Source organism: Rhinolophus sinicus, linkage group LG04 (assembly GCF_036562045.2).
Source record: "Rhinolophus sinicus isolate RSC01 linkage group LG04, ASM3656204v1, whole genome shotgun sequence".
Taxonomy (NCBI): domain Eukaryota; kingdom Metazoa; phylum Chordata; class Mammalia; order Chiroptera; family Rhinolophidae; genus Rhinolophus; species Rhinolophus sinicus.
This window is the reverse complement of record NC_133754.1, coordinates 14,473,604-14,486,559: the sequence shown is the minus strand read 5'-3', so window position 1 is coordinate 14,486,559 and position 12,956 is coordinate 14,473,604. Positions and strand designations below refer to the sequence as shown.

Sequence of the window (12,956 nt, the reverse complement as noted above, 5' to 3'; positions counted from 1 at the left end):
AAATGCCTACTGTGTACTAAGCACCATGCTAAATGCTTTATATATCTGACTTAACTTGGTTGGTACAGCAACTAGGGGTATTGGCAGATATCAAAAAATCATTTGCATTCCTCTGAAATGTTTTCAAAAATATAATTATAAATTGTAAACTCTTTCTAAGAAATAGTTGCAAGTTAGAAATACTGAAAGATGATTGCAAATTAAGGTAGCTTCGTAGAATTTTGGTAAATCCAATGCCTATTTTGAGCAACGTTTGTCGTTTTGTTTGTTTATCTGGAAAATACATTTTTAAAAAATCATAGTTGTCTTTCAATATTATAGAACAGTGTTGGTCTTGACTAAAATAGTAAAAATGATATATTTTGATCTTTGAAAATGGGGAATTTTCTTACCAGACTTACCCTGGTAAAACTTGTGAAGTAAGCAGATCTTAATTTTACCTTCTGATTATGGAGAATCAAAAATTTTTTTGAATAAGATTAGTGTACTCTTCGGGCAATCAAGGAAAATATATGGCAGTTTAAATGTGTATTTACATGTAAAACACTTCAGAATTTCAGATTTCATAATCTGGCATTGATTAGTTTTCCCTTTGCTTTCCTAGTCAGTGGAAATGGAGGTACCTGGCAGCTATTTAAGTAATACTTCCATCCAGCTACTCTCTCTCCCGCCCCCCTTTACTCTGATTACTTTCTTAATTAATGAGGCTCAAAAGGGAAACTTGTTAGCATGTCTTCAATTTAGCTGTAGTGTTAGCCCTAAATGAAATAATTGGACCTTTAAAAAATTTTTAAGTCATCTAACTTTAGCCTTGAGATTCAAGGTTAGGAAAAAAACCAATGTATTTGCTCAATCTAACACTAGTCTTAAAGGTTAAGGTGAGGAAATGATCATTTCCAAATGCTCCATACTTGCATGCCTCTCTGCCTGTGCACGTGCCTCCCCTCTGCCCCGAATCTCTTGCATTTGACTTAGAGGCTGGCAGAGGCCGATGACTTCTATTTTCTCGCCACAGTTGCTACTCTCTCTTTTCTGTGACACTAAGTGATATTTGCATGGAGAACAGAAAAGATGGGTAAGCCCAGGGTTGTCGCCCTGCGCAAGGCTAACATTTCCCTATGCCAGCAGGAGACGAGTTGTGGAGGTGACTGTTTTGGTCTGGAATTTGAAGAATAATTCCTAGAAAGCATTATTTGAGGTGCCTCAATTGAGAGTGGTTTTTGGCATGACTGGTAGTGAATTATTTTATTAGAAAAGTCTGCTTTCAGAAAGCAGGGTTTTGTAGAGAGATTTTCTAGGAAAGATCAGAAAGGAAAGCAGGAGAAAGGTGTCTGCAAAGCTTAGACAAGAATCGGGCCGGTGGAGCGAACAGGTGGCTCCTATGGTCATTGCGTTCATGGCCTGGCTGCTGAGGCATTAGGTCTCAATGTGTGCATTTACTTGTTGCCCATGTCACTAATGTTTACTTTGTTTGAATCAATTTTGTAAATTCTTCAGAATTTAAAATGAAAGCTCGTCACTTCTTTATGGTTCAGTGCAAGGTGGAAATACAGTTGCTCACCACTCCCAAGCAAGTGGGGTGCAGAGGAATTGGCTGCTGACCCATTTTCATCATGGGTTTGCTTCACAACTTGGCAGGGAAGGACAAAGGATTCAGATTACCAAAGAATCGAGAGTTTTTAGAGAAATTGGTCTATTGGGGTTGTTTTCAATAACTCTTGTGACTAAGAGCTAGGGCACTTGTGACAACATGGATGGACGTCAAGGCATTGCGTTAGGTGAAATAATATGACCTCTTATATGTGGAATCCAAAAAAAGAACAAACAAGACCCAATCTCATGGACACAGATTCGTGGTTGCTAGAGGCGAACATTGTTGGGGGTGGGAAAATAGGTGAAGGGGGTATAAATTTATTAAAAAGAAGAAGTGAAAGAGGAAGAGGAGGAAGAGGAGGAGAAAGAGTAACAGAAACAAGAACAAGAACTAGAACTAGGGCTATTCTGATTACAAAGGTGCATGTTCCTTCTTAGGTATTTAAAATGATACATGGCCATCCTCTGTGCTACCTAAGCATTTGAAATCGGTAGAAAGAAAAAAGAAACTGAATCCAGTCACTTAAAGGGAACGTTGAAATTTTCTCTCACACATTCTTTATTTTTTGTTACCAAGAGTGGCTTTTTTTTCTTACAGAAGGCACTGATTTAGGTTTCTGGGGCTTTTAGGTTACCATGATTGAGTTTTAGAGGTCTCATACCCTGAGAGTTGGAAATGGAAGAGGGACTCATCATACCTACAGAACACACCTGTGGTATGCCAGTCCCTAAGCTGGGCCATTTTCATGATACCCTGTTTAAGCTCTAACACATCTTTGCAGATGTTTTTCTCCTGCAAAACAATTCTGACTCTCTACTGTACCACCCTGTCCCGCTTCTTCAGAGGCATAGCTAGATATTCTTGGTAAGATCTTGGACATTTCCTCTGAACTCACGTTGCTTTTCATTATATCTCTTCATTTTTCATTTTGATTTTACTTATTTTGTTTTCAGCTAATCTCCCCGTGACATTTATAACATTGCTTCAATAGGAAAGTGCCTTGTGTCCATAGCTTAAGGACTTACAGGAACCTCTCTCTAAGACTTTTCCTGTGAAATCATTTTTTTCCTGATTCAGCTCAATTATGTTGTTATGCCTTATTTTGCTATTTAAATATATCTCTGTGGTTTCTCTGCATCTCTCAGTTCTACATTTTGGGGATACATCTTAGCTTTCCGTATTTTAAGTTCTTATGAAAATAACGTGGACATTTTTTCCCGATCATCCTTTTCTTTTTCTCATTTTTCCTCTCTGTCATGCCTCCCATTTTTTCCCTTTCCTATATTTGGCTACAACTATTCAAGGTCACAAATGTTTATTGGATGTACATTGTATGTCAGGCCTTGTGTTTGACACTGGGAACGCTGGAATGGGAAAAGCAGACATATGCCCTGTTCTTGTGTTGCTTTTAGAGTCTCAGGCAAGTTCTTAGTTGCAACATAAGAAAGAAGAGTGGGACAACAGATGCCGATTTTGATTTTAGAAAAGAATGACATATTTTATGGTCTTCAGCTTCTGTTAAGAATTAACAGGATTATAAAAGAACATTGTAATATCTTTTTGAAATTTAATCACAATATTCGTATATTGAACATTTGGTATCATCAAAATACTGCTAATGACCTGTGTATTTTTTACCAGATTGGAAGCATCTGTTGGTTAATTTTTACAGACTTTTGGAAAATGGATTAAACTATACTAACAGGTTATTGGTGTTGGATTTATCAACTAAAATTAATATTAATTACTTTCATTTTTCACAAACTGTTAACTTAATAGGGATTAAAGGGCTTTGTGAAATTATATGAATAGATTAATTCAGTTAGGCTGATTTATTATGAAAATGTGATTCCACAATTGTTAGCTTTCTGAAGTAATCACATTTTATAACAGGTGCATCATATTTGCCAGATAGGGCCAATAAACTGGTTTATAAATATTTCTCAACTGAGCAGTTATGGCATATGGAAACGGTTAATGGATTACGCACTTAAAAACAAATCAGGCTTAGATTTCTGACATCATAGTTCAGTGGGCAAAGTATTGGGGTGGAGAGTGATTAAACTACGGATTATCTGAGGGACTTGGCTATGTTCAGGATGTTGCTTTGTATTAGAAACACAATTTATTGCTCTGTATAAACAAAGGTGTATAAATTACGAAACTACCTCACAGGCCTACATTTAGGTGAACAATGTACTTTATAACAGAGAAATATGTTTCTTGGGAATGCATGTTAAAGAAGAGATGATGCCGAAATGAATGTCACGTTCCTTAAACATCTTAAAGGTTTCTGAAAATACATTTGACAAACATTCATTTGGAAAGACTGGGGAGGAAGTCGGTGGAGAATTCAGTATTTCTCTAGGAATTTATCATTTGGTTCTAATCTGTGGCTGAATCTCAAAAGATCTAAAGACCTAAGGAAATTTTGAGGTAGGTGGGGAATGTCTTATTTCACCATTAGGAAATGTCTCGTTGTTACCAATTACATTGTAATCCGTATTGGGTCGCTGAAGGAATGGCAATTTATTCTGAAAACTTTTGGAGAAAGGCTGTAGAAAGAGAGTTTATTTAACTTGGAGCCACAGGCAACTTTCAAGTCCACAGAATGCTTCAGTTATGTGCTTAGTTGCACAGGATATCTTCGGCATGGTATAATAAAATTGTAAAGGTCCCTGTAAATAGGCATATTTCTTGTATATTGCACAGATGCTATAAACAGAAAGGGCGGAGGCTTGGACTTGTGTGTATTGGGGTGTGTATGCCCATAGACAGAGCTTATTTTTTCCTTTCCTTTTTTCTCTCCTCTCTTTGCCTTCTTCCGCTGGAGACAGGAATGGTATTGGGGCACTGGATTCAACTGGAGTCTCTTGACTAGTGGGAGATGCTGTATCCCTTCCATATTCCAAGTTCACTTTGGTGTTTTAATCCTGGTATCAGTTTTCAGTGGTGCCCCTGTAAGCTCTCATCCCTTAAAGTTGTTGTTATCACACAATAATAACATTGCTATCAGGAGTTCTTTTCCATTTCCCGTATTCTGTTTTATTTCCTGTTTACCCAGGGGATCCCTGGTTGCCCTCTGATTGTTCAAAGTACACTTCCCTATTTCGGGCAGTTATTCTTCGCCGTGTCTGCATTATGTTCTGTTACTCAAGACTCCCGTTCACAATTAGTGCATGGCATTATTCACCTGAAAATATACATGAGGCTCATCTTTCTGAATGCGCTGTATCTTAAAATAATATTTTAACTCTGGTTCTTCACTTCTCTCTTGTCTGCCTCTCCTTCATTCCTCGCTGCCCCCCACACCCACCTCCCCACACCACTTACCAGGCTTGAACGAGGTAGAATCCCATGGAGTTATGTTGTAACCTGATGCCGTCCTTGGAGCAGAGGAAGAGAGTGGGGTTATGGTAGGAGCGTCATTAAGAGAGGTGTGGGGGCTTCATGCTGGATTATATCTCATAGGAATTTGAAAATAAATAGCGTAGTGCATTCTTTTGTACCAGAAAAAAACTTTCTGTATGAAGATAACTTTAGTATATATTTTATAACCTTGAATTTCATAAGTTCAATTGTGAAGTAATTATATATGCATTTGTTAATAAAAGCATATATCAAATCTGGAAAAAATATGAAACTCCTTAATTAGACAATAATAAAACAACAGCAATAATGTTTGTCTTTTTTTCTAGCAGTTATGTTTACTTCGTTTATATCATTTCATTTGCTCCCCAAACCAGTACTGTGAAAGAACCAAGGCAAATACTGTATACATTTGTATTTAAGAAAAAGTTACACTCATCAAGTGAAGTTGGGCTAAAAAGAGCTACCACTCTGAAAGGAATACAGATGTGAATGTAAAGCTATTGCGCCTTCTGCTATGCCATGCTGCTTCCCTGATTAAAAGAAATCCTATTATGTTTTATTTAAAGTGTTCTTCTTTGATTTAAAATAATTTTCCTCTCATCTCCTGCCACCTTACCACTGCCCCACAGCAGTTCACCTTCATCTCATCCCATGATTTATATTAAAGGCTTTAAAAACTTGCCGTTTTTTATTAAGACTATCTTTCATCATTTGGTTCCTCAATTCACTTGTGTAAGTATTTGAGCTGTAAATACTCACGCCTTGCTGTGGAGTGGACAGGAGAAGTGAGGGACCCTGGAGTCCACCCTACAAGTAGGTGACCCCGGCTTTCACAGCTGTAGTTTTCTCCTCTAAAAAATGGGAGCGATAATATCCATCTCACAATGGTTATTGTGCAGATTATATAATGAGTATTTTAAAGCCTCTTTTGCAGTGCCCAGCGCATTGTAGTCGCTCAGGAAATATTAGCTGAACTTAAATTTTGAGAACGCAGGCTCATTTCTACTTGTAACGTTCTGAGTATCATCTCTATATCTTCCCCAGTAGTTATAAATTAAATGACTTCCCTCCAGCTTTGGCCCCACTTCCAATGAAGCTTTCTACACCATGAAACTGCTGTTAACTGACCTGATAACAGTGTCTTAGGAAGACCTTCTCTGATACTGGTCTGTACCATTAACTTTAGAAAATAATAACAGAAGATTATTTTGTACATCTTTTTTTTTTTTTCATATTTATGTATGTCTTAACTGTCAAATGCTTTATTAAATTCCTGTAGAGAAGGGTCTGTTGCATCAGGAAAAAATGTAAAGACCTATTTGGGGTTTGATTCCCTTAAATTTCGTTTTTAGTTTTTCATGTTTTTTTTTTTTTTTTTAAGCTTATAAGTCATTAATGGAGCTGGTGCCCAACAATTTTTGTAATTTTATGAAATTTAAACACTGAACGTTTTAATTTTTCTCAGTGTGATTTAGTTTTAGAACATTGAGCTGAGGACTTGAGCGTGATCCTGGAAAGCTCATTCAGTTCTTTATAAAACCTTACTGGTTCTTCTTAATAATTCCTGATTATTTTTAAGTTATTTACAGTTTCAAAGATTAGTGAGGATGGTGTGGATGGCTTTAATATAATTATAGAACTGGGATGTATTAAGGTGTAAGAATCCTTTAGCTGATTGGCAAATACGAGTGCCCAGTAGAGTTTACAGCCTAAATTCTCCCCAGGGTTTGCAATAAGGTTGATAACTTCATTTTCTTAGTTTCATAGTGTGCTAAGAGGAGGTTCAGAAGAGTGATAATTTTTCAGCAATAGGTCCTTCCTTTTTTTTAAATCCAGCTTTGTGGTGTAAGCTAAAGACATTATTTTGTTGAATCATACATAATTGTTGAAATTCTACCATTTTGACAATGAAGAGCTTCATATGGTTTAGCCTAATTCTTGTGTCCTACACTGGTGAGAAATTAAAGGAATACATAAAGAGATGACTTTAGTTTATAGCTTAAAAAATGAGTATTGGTATTTCTACTTCTCTAACAGCTTGTCGAGTAATAGATAAGGGAGGCAAATTTCTCTCGGAATGACTTAGAACCCCCCGTCTAAGATTGGAAGACTTTGGAATTTTATATGTTGCGTTAGTGTGTATGAATCAATCTTTTCTGGTGACTTTGTGAGGAAATTTGCCTGCCTGCAGGAAACAGTATCCAGGTAAAAGTAATTTAAACAAGTCTAATGTTTGGTAGCCCCAGAGCTGATCAACTCAGCATCCCAATGATGTCCGTACGTTAGGTAGTTTCTTGTGCATTTTCTTAGCTTTCTCTCAAGTGTCAGCATAGCTGAGTTAGCAGAGGTGGGAATATCATTATGCTCACAAACGGTTTTGTATTAGTTTTCTATTGCTGCTGTAACAAATTATTGCAAATTAAGCTACTTGAACAACAACAATTTATTGTCTTACAGTTGTGTAGGTTAGGGTCTCACTGTGTGGGTCTCACTGTTATAATTAAGGTGTCACAGGGCTCCATTCTGGAGGCTGTGGGGAAGAATTTATCCTTGCCTTTTGCAGTTTCTAGAGGCCACACGTCTTCCTCAGTTGGTGGCCCCTTCGTCTAATTTTTACAGTCAGTAGCAGGGAGGTCAGTCCTCAGAGGCACTCGCTCTCACCCGACTTCCATGATTACGTCTTTCCCAGATGTTGACTTAAGCTAGGAATGTTTCTTTTAAGGAATGTGATTAAATTGGGCTTAACAGGGTAATCCAGGCTAATCTCCCATTTTTAGGATTTTTAACCTTAATAACATCTGCAAAGACCCTTTTTCCATGTAAGGTAACATTCACAGGTACCAGGGATTAGGACATGGGCATCTTTGGCAGAGGAGGGTGGGGGCTAGATAACTGGATGCCATAAAATTGCAACATTTCACAAGATACTTGGTCCTGTTAATTTCCCTCATTAAAATTATGTCAGTTTCCTTTAGCCCTGCATTTCCTTACAGGAATGCCATTTTAGGGCTCTGCAGCATTTGACTTAACTTTTCAAATCATTTGTTCTGTTCACTGTTTACTGAGCTTTGGATTTTTACTAGTCACGTTAGCATATATTTTGTTACCACAGTTAAGTGCCTTTCTGGAGTTTTAGGAAAAATCCTTATAACATGTCTTCCCAAGTGCCAGGAAAGATTTCTCCCCTTATTTATTCAAGTGTACTATATTAGTGTGCAACAGGTATCATTACTGTATATTTTCCAGTTTGTAATGTATATCATTTTTTTTCTGGGAAATTATTAAATTCTCCCTCTATATTTTTAATTTCATACTCTTTTTTTTCAAACTAGAAATACCCTGCAAAAACCTAGGGTAAAGAACCATTGGCATTTAAAAAATTTGTTCTTGACTTTTATTCATTGCGTATTTTAAGAAAGAAAAACTGGTTCTAATTTAGGAAAAGAAATATAGTTTATACATTATTAACTTTTGGGACATAACTCTTTCTCTATTTCCTGTTGAAAAAGTTAATAATTTCCTTACCTTAAGGTATAGTTATATTTTAAAATACAGATTTTTACCCTTGTTTTATGATGTTTCACAACATTTTTATCTGAATATTTATTTTTATGTGATAGAGAATTTGGAAAGATAGACCTTTTCTTGGACTAAATATTACTCAGAACTAATAATCATCTACAATTGGATACGAATATATAATTTCATTATAACCTAGAAAATATGTTATTATAATTGTATATTTCACTGGATAATTTAAAATAAATATATGCATATACATAAAGTTTATTTTAATTGGAAAAATTTCATCACTGAGTGAAATCGCATTTATCAAAAGAGCTGATGCAACCACATTTCACGCAAAATAAGCAATTTGTTTTAATTGTTGGCTCTTAGTTATTTGACAGTCCACTCTTCTATCATTATATTGCCTTAGATTCCTTCTTCCTGAAGCAGGGCTCTTCTTCCTTCTTTAATCTTCTTTTGTTTTTCAATTAGAGAACCAATTATTTTTCAGGGTTTCACAGGTCACAGTGGGACAGTTTGGCTCTCTGCTCCCATAGCATAAGAATCAACACAGAAGTGTTGAAATAGCAGGTGGGATAATTGTGGTTGTTTTAAATGGGGGACATTAGTTTTTAGAGCTTTTATGTTTTTCTGTTTTAAAATTATACTGTTTATCTTACTTCATTTGAAATCTTATCTGACTGTATAAAAGTGAATATGAACTTTTTAAATTGACGAATTGTTTGTGTTTCCGTTATGTGATTTAGAAAATTTAGCAGTGTTTTCAATATCCATAGCAGAGAGAACAGCATTTTTTGTCAGATTCGGTGTGGTAAGAAGACTATTGTAATAGAGTTTACTATCTATGTGTGTATATGTGCATATATGTACATACACACATACGAATAGTGTGTATATTAGGAGCGAATAGTGTTCCATAAGCCAGGTAATCCAAAACTGACTAAGCACTGGATTACTGTTTCATTTTTTTCATCGTTTACACTCAGCAGGATTGTTGAGTGCAGAGAAGGCAGCATGATCCTTCCATGACTACTTTTGTATCTCTGAGGTGTACTTTATCAAAAAAGCTGTTTTCATGAATGTGTTCTTGGTAAACAAGCATAACCTACAACCTCAATAAATCAGAATATCTCATTATTCTTGATTATATTATGGTTGTAAGAAGGCCAGAGCGGCTGTTAGGGAGAAAAATAAACGAAATGAGAGAAAGGAGCTGCCTCATATAGTAAAGGCGGAAATATGCCCTAGGAACTATACCCCCTCCTCCCCTTGTAAGCTGTAGATCTTTGTCTCATTTTAATGTGAAGAGGCTGAGGCTCAGAGTAGTTAAAAATCTGGCCTTCAAGCTGTGTCATTAGAAAGTCAAGAACTCATTGCTTCCTGACTTCCTATTGTATTGTGTTTTCCCTCTCTCCTGTTGGGACACTAGAGTAAAGGAGAGGGGAAGAAGGCATGAGAGGATAATGGGGGGAGCATTAGTGGACCTCCTTATGCATTGCTATGGAAACGACATGTTATCAGTCACCTGACTACCTGTGGAGCTCAGTGACATCTTCTGTATTTGGATCCAAAGTTCAGAAGTTGTGATGGCCATTTCATTCATTACATAGTTTCTTCACACCTTTTTTTTTTTTTTGAGTAGCTTTTATCTTTTTTTCCTCATATTCTTTCTCTTTTTACAACAGTAAAGCAAGCTGCTTCAGATTTGTCATCCTTACCAATATCACATGTACCCCATCCCATGTGTGCACACATTCTTAAGGATTGAAAAGGGTTAAAAGAAAAGATGTCTGCTCTGTCTGGCATTCATCCCCTTCTGAAGTCAGGCCCAACTTGTATTTCTGGCTGTACACTTATTATTTTTCTGATCTGTATACAGTATTCCAGGAAATTTTGTTTGCTTTTTCTCTAAATTTGACCATGCATTTCCTTGCCTCTCCCAGAGTCTTCATCACTTGCTCTGAATGTTTTAATTTGTAGATTCTACCCTTTCATTATCTCCTTAGAAAATTCCCCACGGGACGTGCTACTGTTTTATGGACAACATGTCTTTCACCAAGAGAGGCACTGGCGGAGCTCACCTGGATTCTGCCCCTGGCCTCCATCCATTTGTCTTTCCTGTTCATTTGCCCTTTAACTTCATCTCCTACTGCTTCCCTTCAGTTCTCTCACTTCAGCCACACTGGAGAGCCTCCATGATAGACCTCAAATAATGCCAGGTATACTCCTGTTTCAGCCTGTTTCCTGCCTGGAACATTAATATTGCAGACATCTGCTTGAGTAAGCCCCTTACCGCCTCCAAGTCTTGACTCAGATGTTGCCTTCTCAGTGAGGTGAGGCCCCTACACGTACCTCTCAGTTTAATACTGCCACGTTTTCCATGCCTCCCATCCCATTCCCCCTACCTGGTTCTTTCCCCCCACCCCCATATTTATCACCTTCTAACATTGTGTATTACTTATTTCCTAGGTAGGTGTTTCTTTTTCTCTCTCTGCCCCTGTTGGAATTTAAGCTCCTTCAAGTGACGGATCTTTGTTTCATTTGCTGATGGAACCCAAGCACCTAGAAGGATGCCTGGCAGATAGTTAATGTTTGCTGAATAAATGAACAGGCTTTCATGTTTTTTCAAAGGCAGACATTTAATAATTTCAGCCTCATTCAGCAAACTGTCTTTTTTTTTTCTTCATTTTAAGCAAATAGGAATTTTGGAAGCAGAGAAGAATTATTTAAATGATCTAGATTCCAATTAACTCTGCCACTGATGACTTTCTTTAGCTGAGTGAATAACAGGCTCTTTTGTAAATTAAGTAAAAAAAACAAACAAAAAAAACTCAGAATAATGAAGGTGGTTGAGAATGGGATAGGTTCAGGATCTAGATTCTAAAATAATTCAGTATTCTTTCCTGTTTTAGCAGCAAAAATCCATTTAAGGAGGAAAGAGGTTAGGTAACTTCTGTTACTGGATAGATCTTGGTTTGATGTCTGCAAAGCAGAAATAACTGTAGCAGTTTATAGCACATTTTATAATTTTTTTCCCTTAAAATTGCTGCTTTGTTGGGTGTTGATTTCTTATGTGTGTGTGTGTGTGTGTATGTGTGTGTGTGTGAATTGAGGTGAAGCTCACATCACATAAAATTAACCATTTAAAAGTGAATGATTCAGTGGCATTTAATGTATTTACAATGTTGTGCAACCACCACCTTTATCTAGTTCCAAAACATTTCCATCAGTTCAAAGTAAAACTCTGTGCCCACTAAGCAATTTCTTCCCATTATCCCGTCCCCCCAGCCCTGGCAACCTACCAGTCTGTTTTCTGTCTCTATGAATTTATCTATTCTGGATTTGCCATATAAATGGAATCCTGCAATGTGTGACCATTTGTATCTGGCTTCTTTCACGTAGCATCATATTTTTGAGCATCCTCTCCCCTATAGCGTGCATCAGTCCTGCATCCTTTTTAGTGGGTGAATACTGTTCCATTTCATGTTCATACCATGACTTGGTTATTCATTCTTCCTTTGATGGACATTTGAACTGTTTCCTCCTTTTGTCTGCTGCGAATCATTTTGCAATGACCGTGTGTATACCTGCATTCATTTGAGTACCTGTTTTCAATTCTTTTGGATATAGACTTAGGAGAGGAATTCCTGTGTGATACGATAATTCTATATTTAGCTTTTTGAGGAACGGCCGAATAGTTTTCCACGCCGCTGGATTATTTTTCATTCCCAACAGCAGTGTACCAATTTTTCCACATCCTTGCCAACATTTATTTTCCTTTTTTTTGTAGGTATTTCTTTTAAGCTTTAAAAAAATTTGAAGTTTACTGAAAACTATCCTTGTATATAAAGGTTTGATTAGACACTATAGCAAAGAAAGTGAAGTATGTGACCTCCTCTTATTATACGGGTTGTAAAGGCCTTAACTAGAGAAACCTCAGGATACACATAATATTATTGCAGATGTATTGAATGAATGGTGATATGGGATTCAAATGTGTTATAACTGGAAAGCTTGCAATTTTACATGAAAGATAAATTGTGTTATTCCGTATTGTAACTATGAAGTATTACAGTTGACCCTTGAACAACGCAGGTTTGAACTGCACAGGTTCTCTTACACGTGGATTGTTTTCAATAGATTTACAGTCGTCCCTCCATTTCCCCAGGTTTCACATCTGTGGATTCAATCAACCATGATAAAAATGAGTATTTTCTGTCTAGGGTTAGGAATCCATGGATGTGAGGGGCGACTGTATGCCTTACTCTGTGCCATTTTATATGAAGGACTTGAGCATCTGCAGGTTTTGGTGTCGGGGGAGGTGGGAAGGGGGTTTCTGGAACCAATCCCTGGGAATATCGAGGATCCACTGTCGTTAAGTTTTGGGGAGTCAAACGTTATCTGCGGATTGTCAACGGCATGAAGACTCAGTGCTTCTAAATCTAAGTTGTTCAACTGTATA

The 12,956-nt window shown here is 37.0% G+C and overlaps 1 protein-coding gene across 1 annotated transcript in view; it reads left to right on the top strand.

Annotated features, from left to right (window-relative positions):
• DIAPH3 (diaphanous related formin 3) overlaps nucleotides 1–12,956 on the top strand; it is a 438,451-nt gene that overhangs the window by 167,914 nt on the left and 257,581 nt on the right. The window lies entirely within an intron of this gene.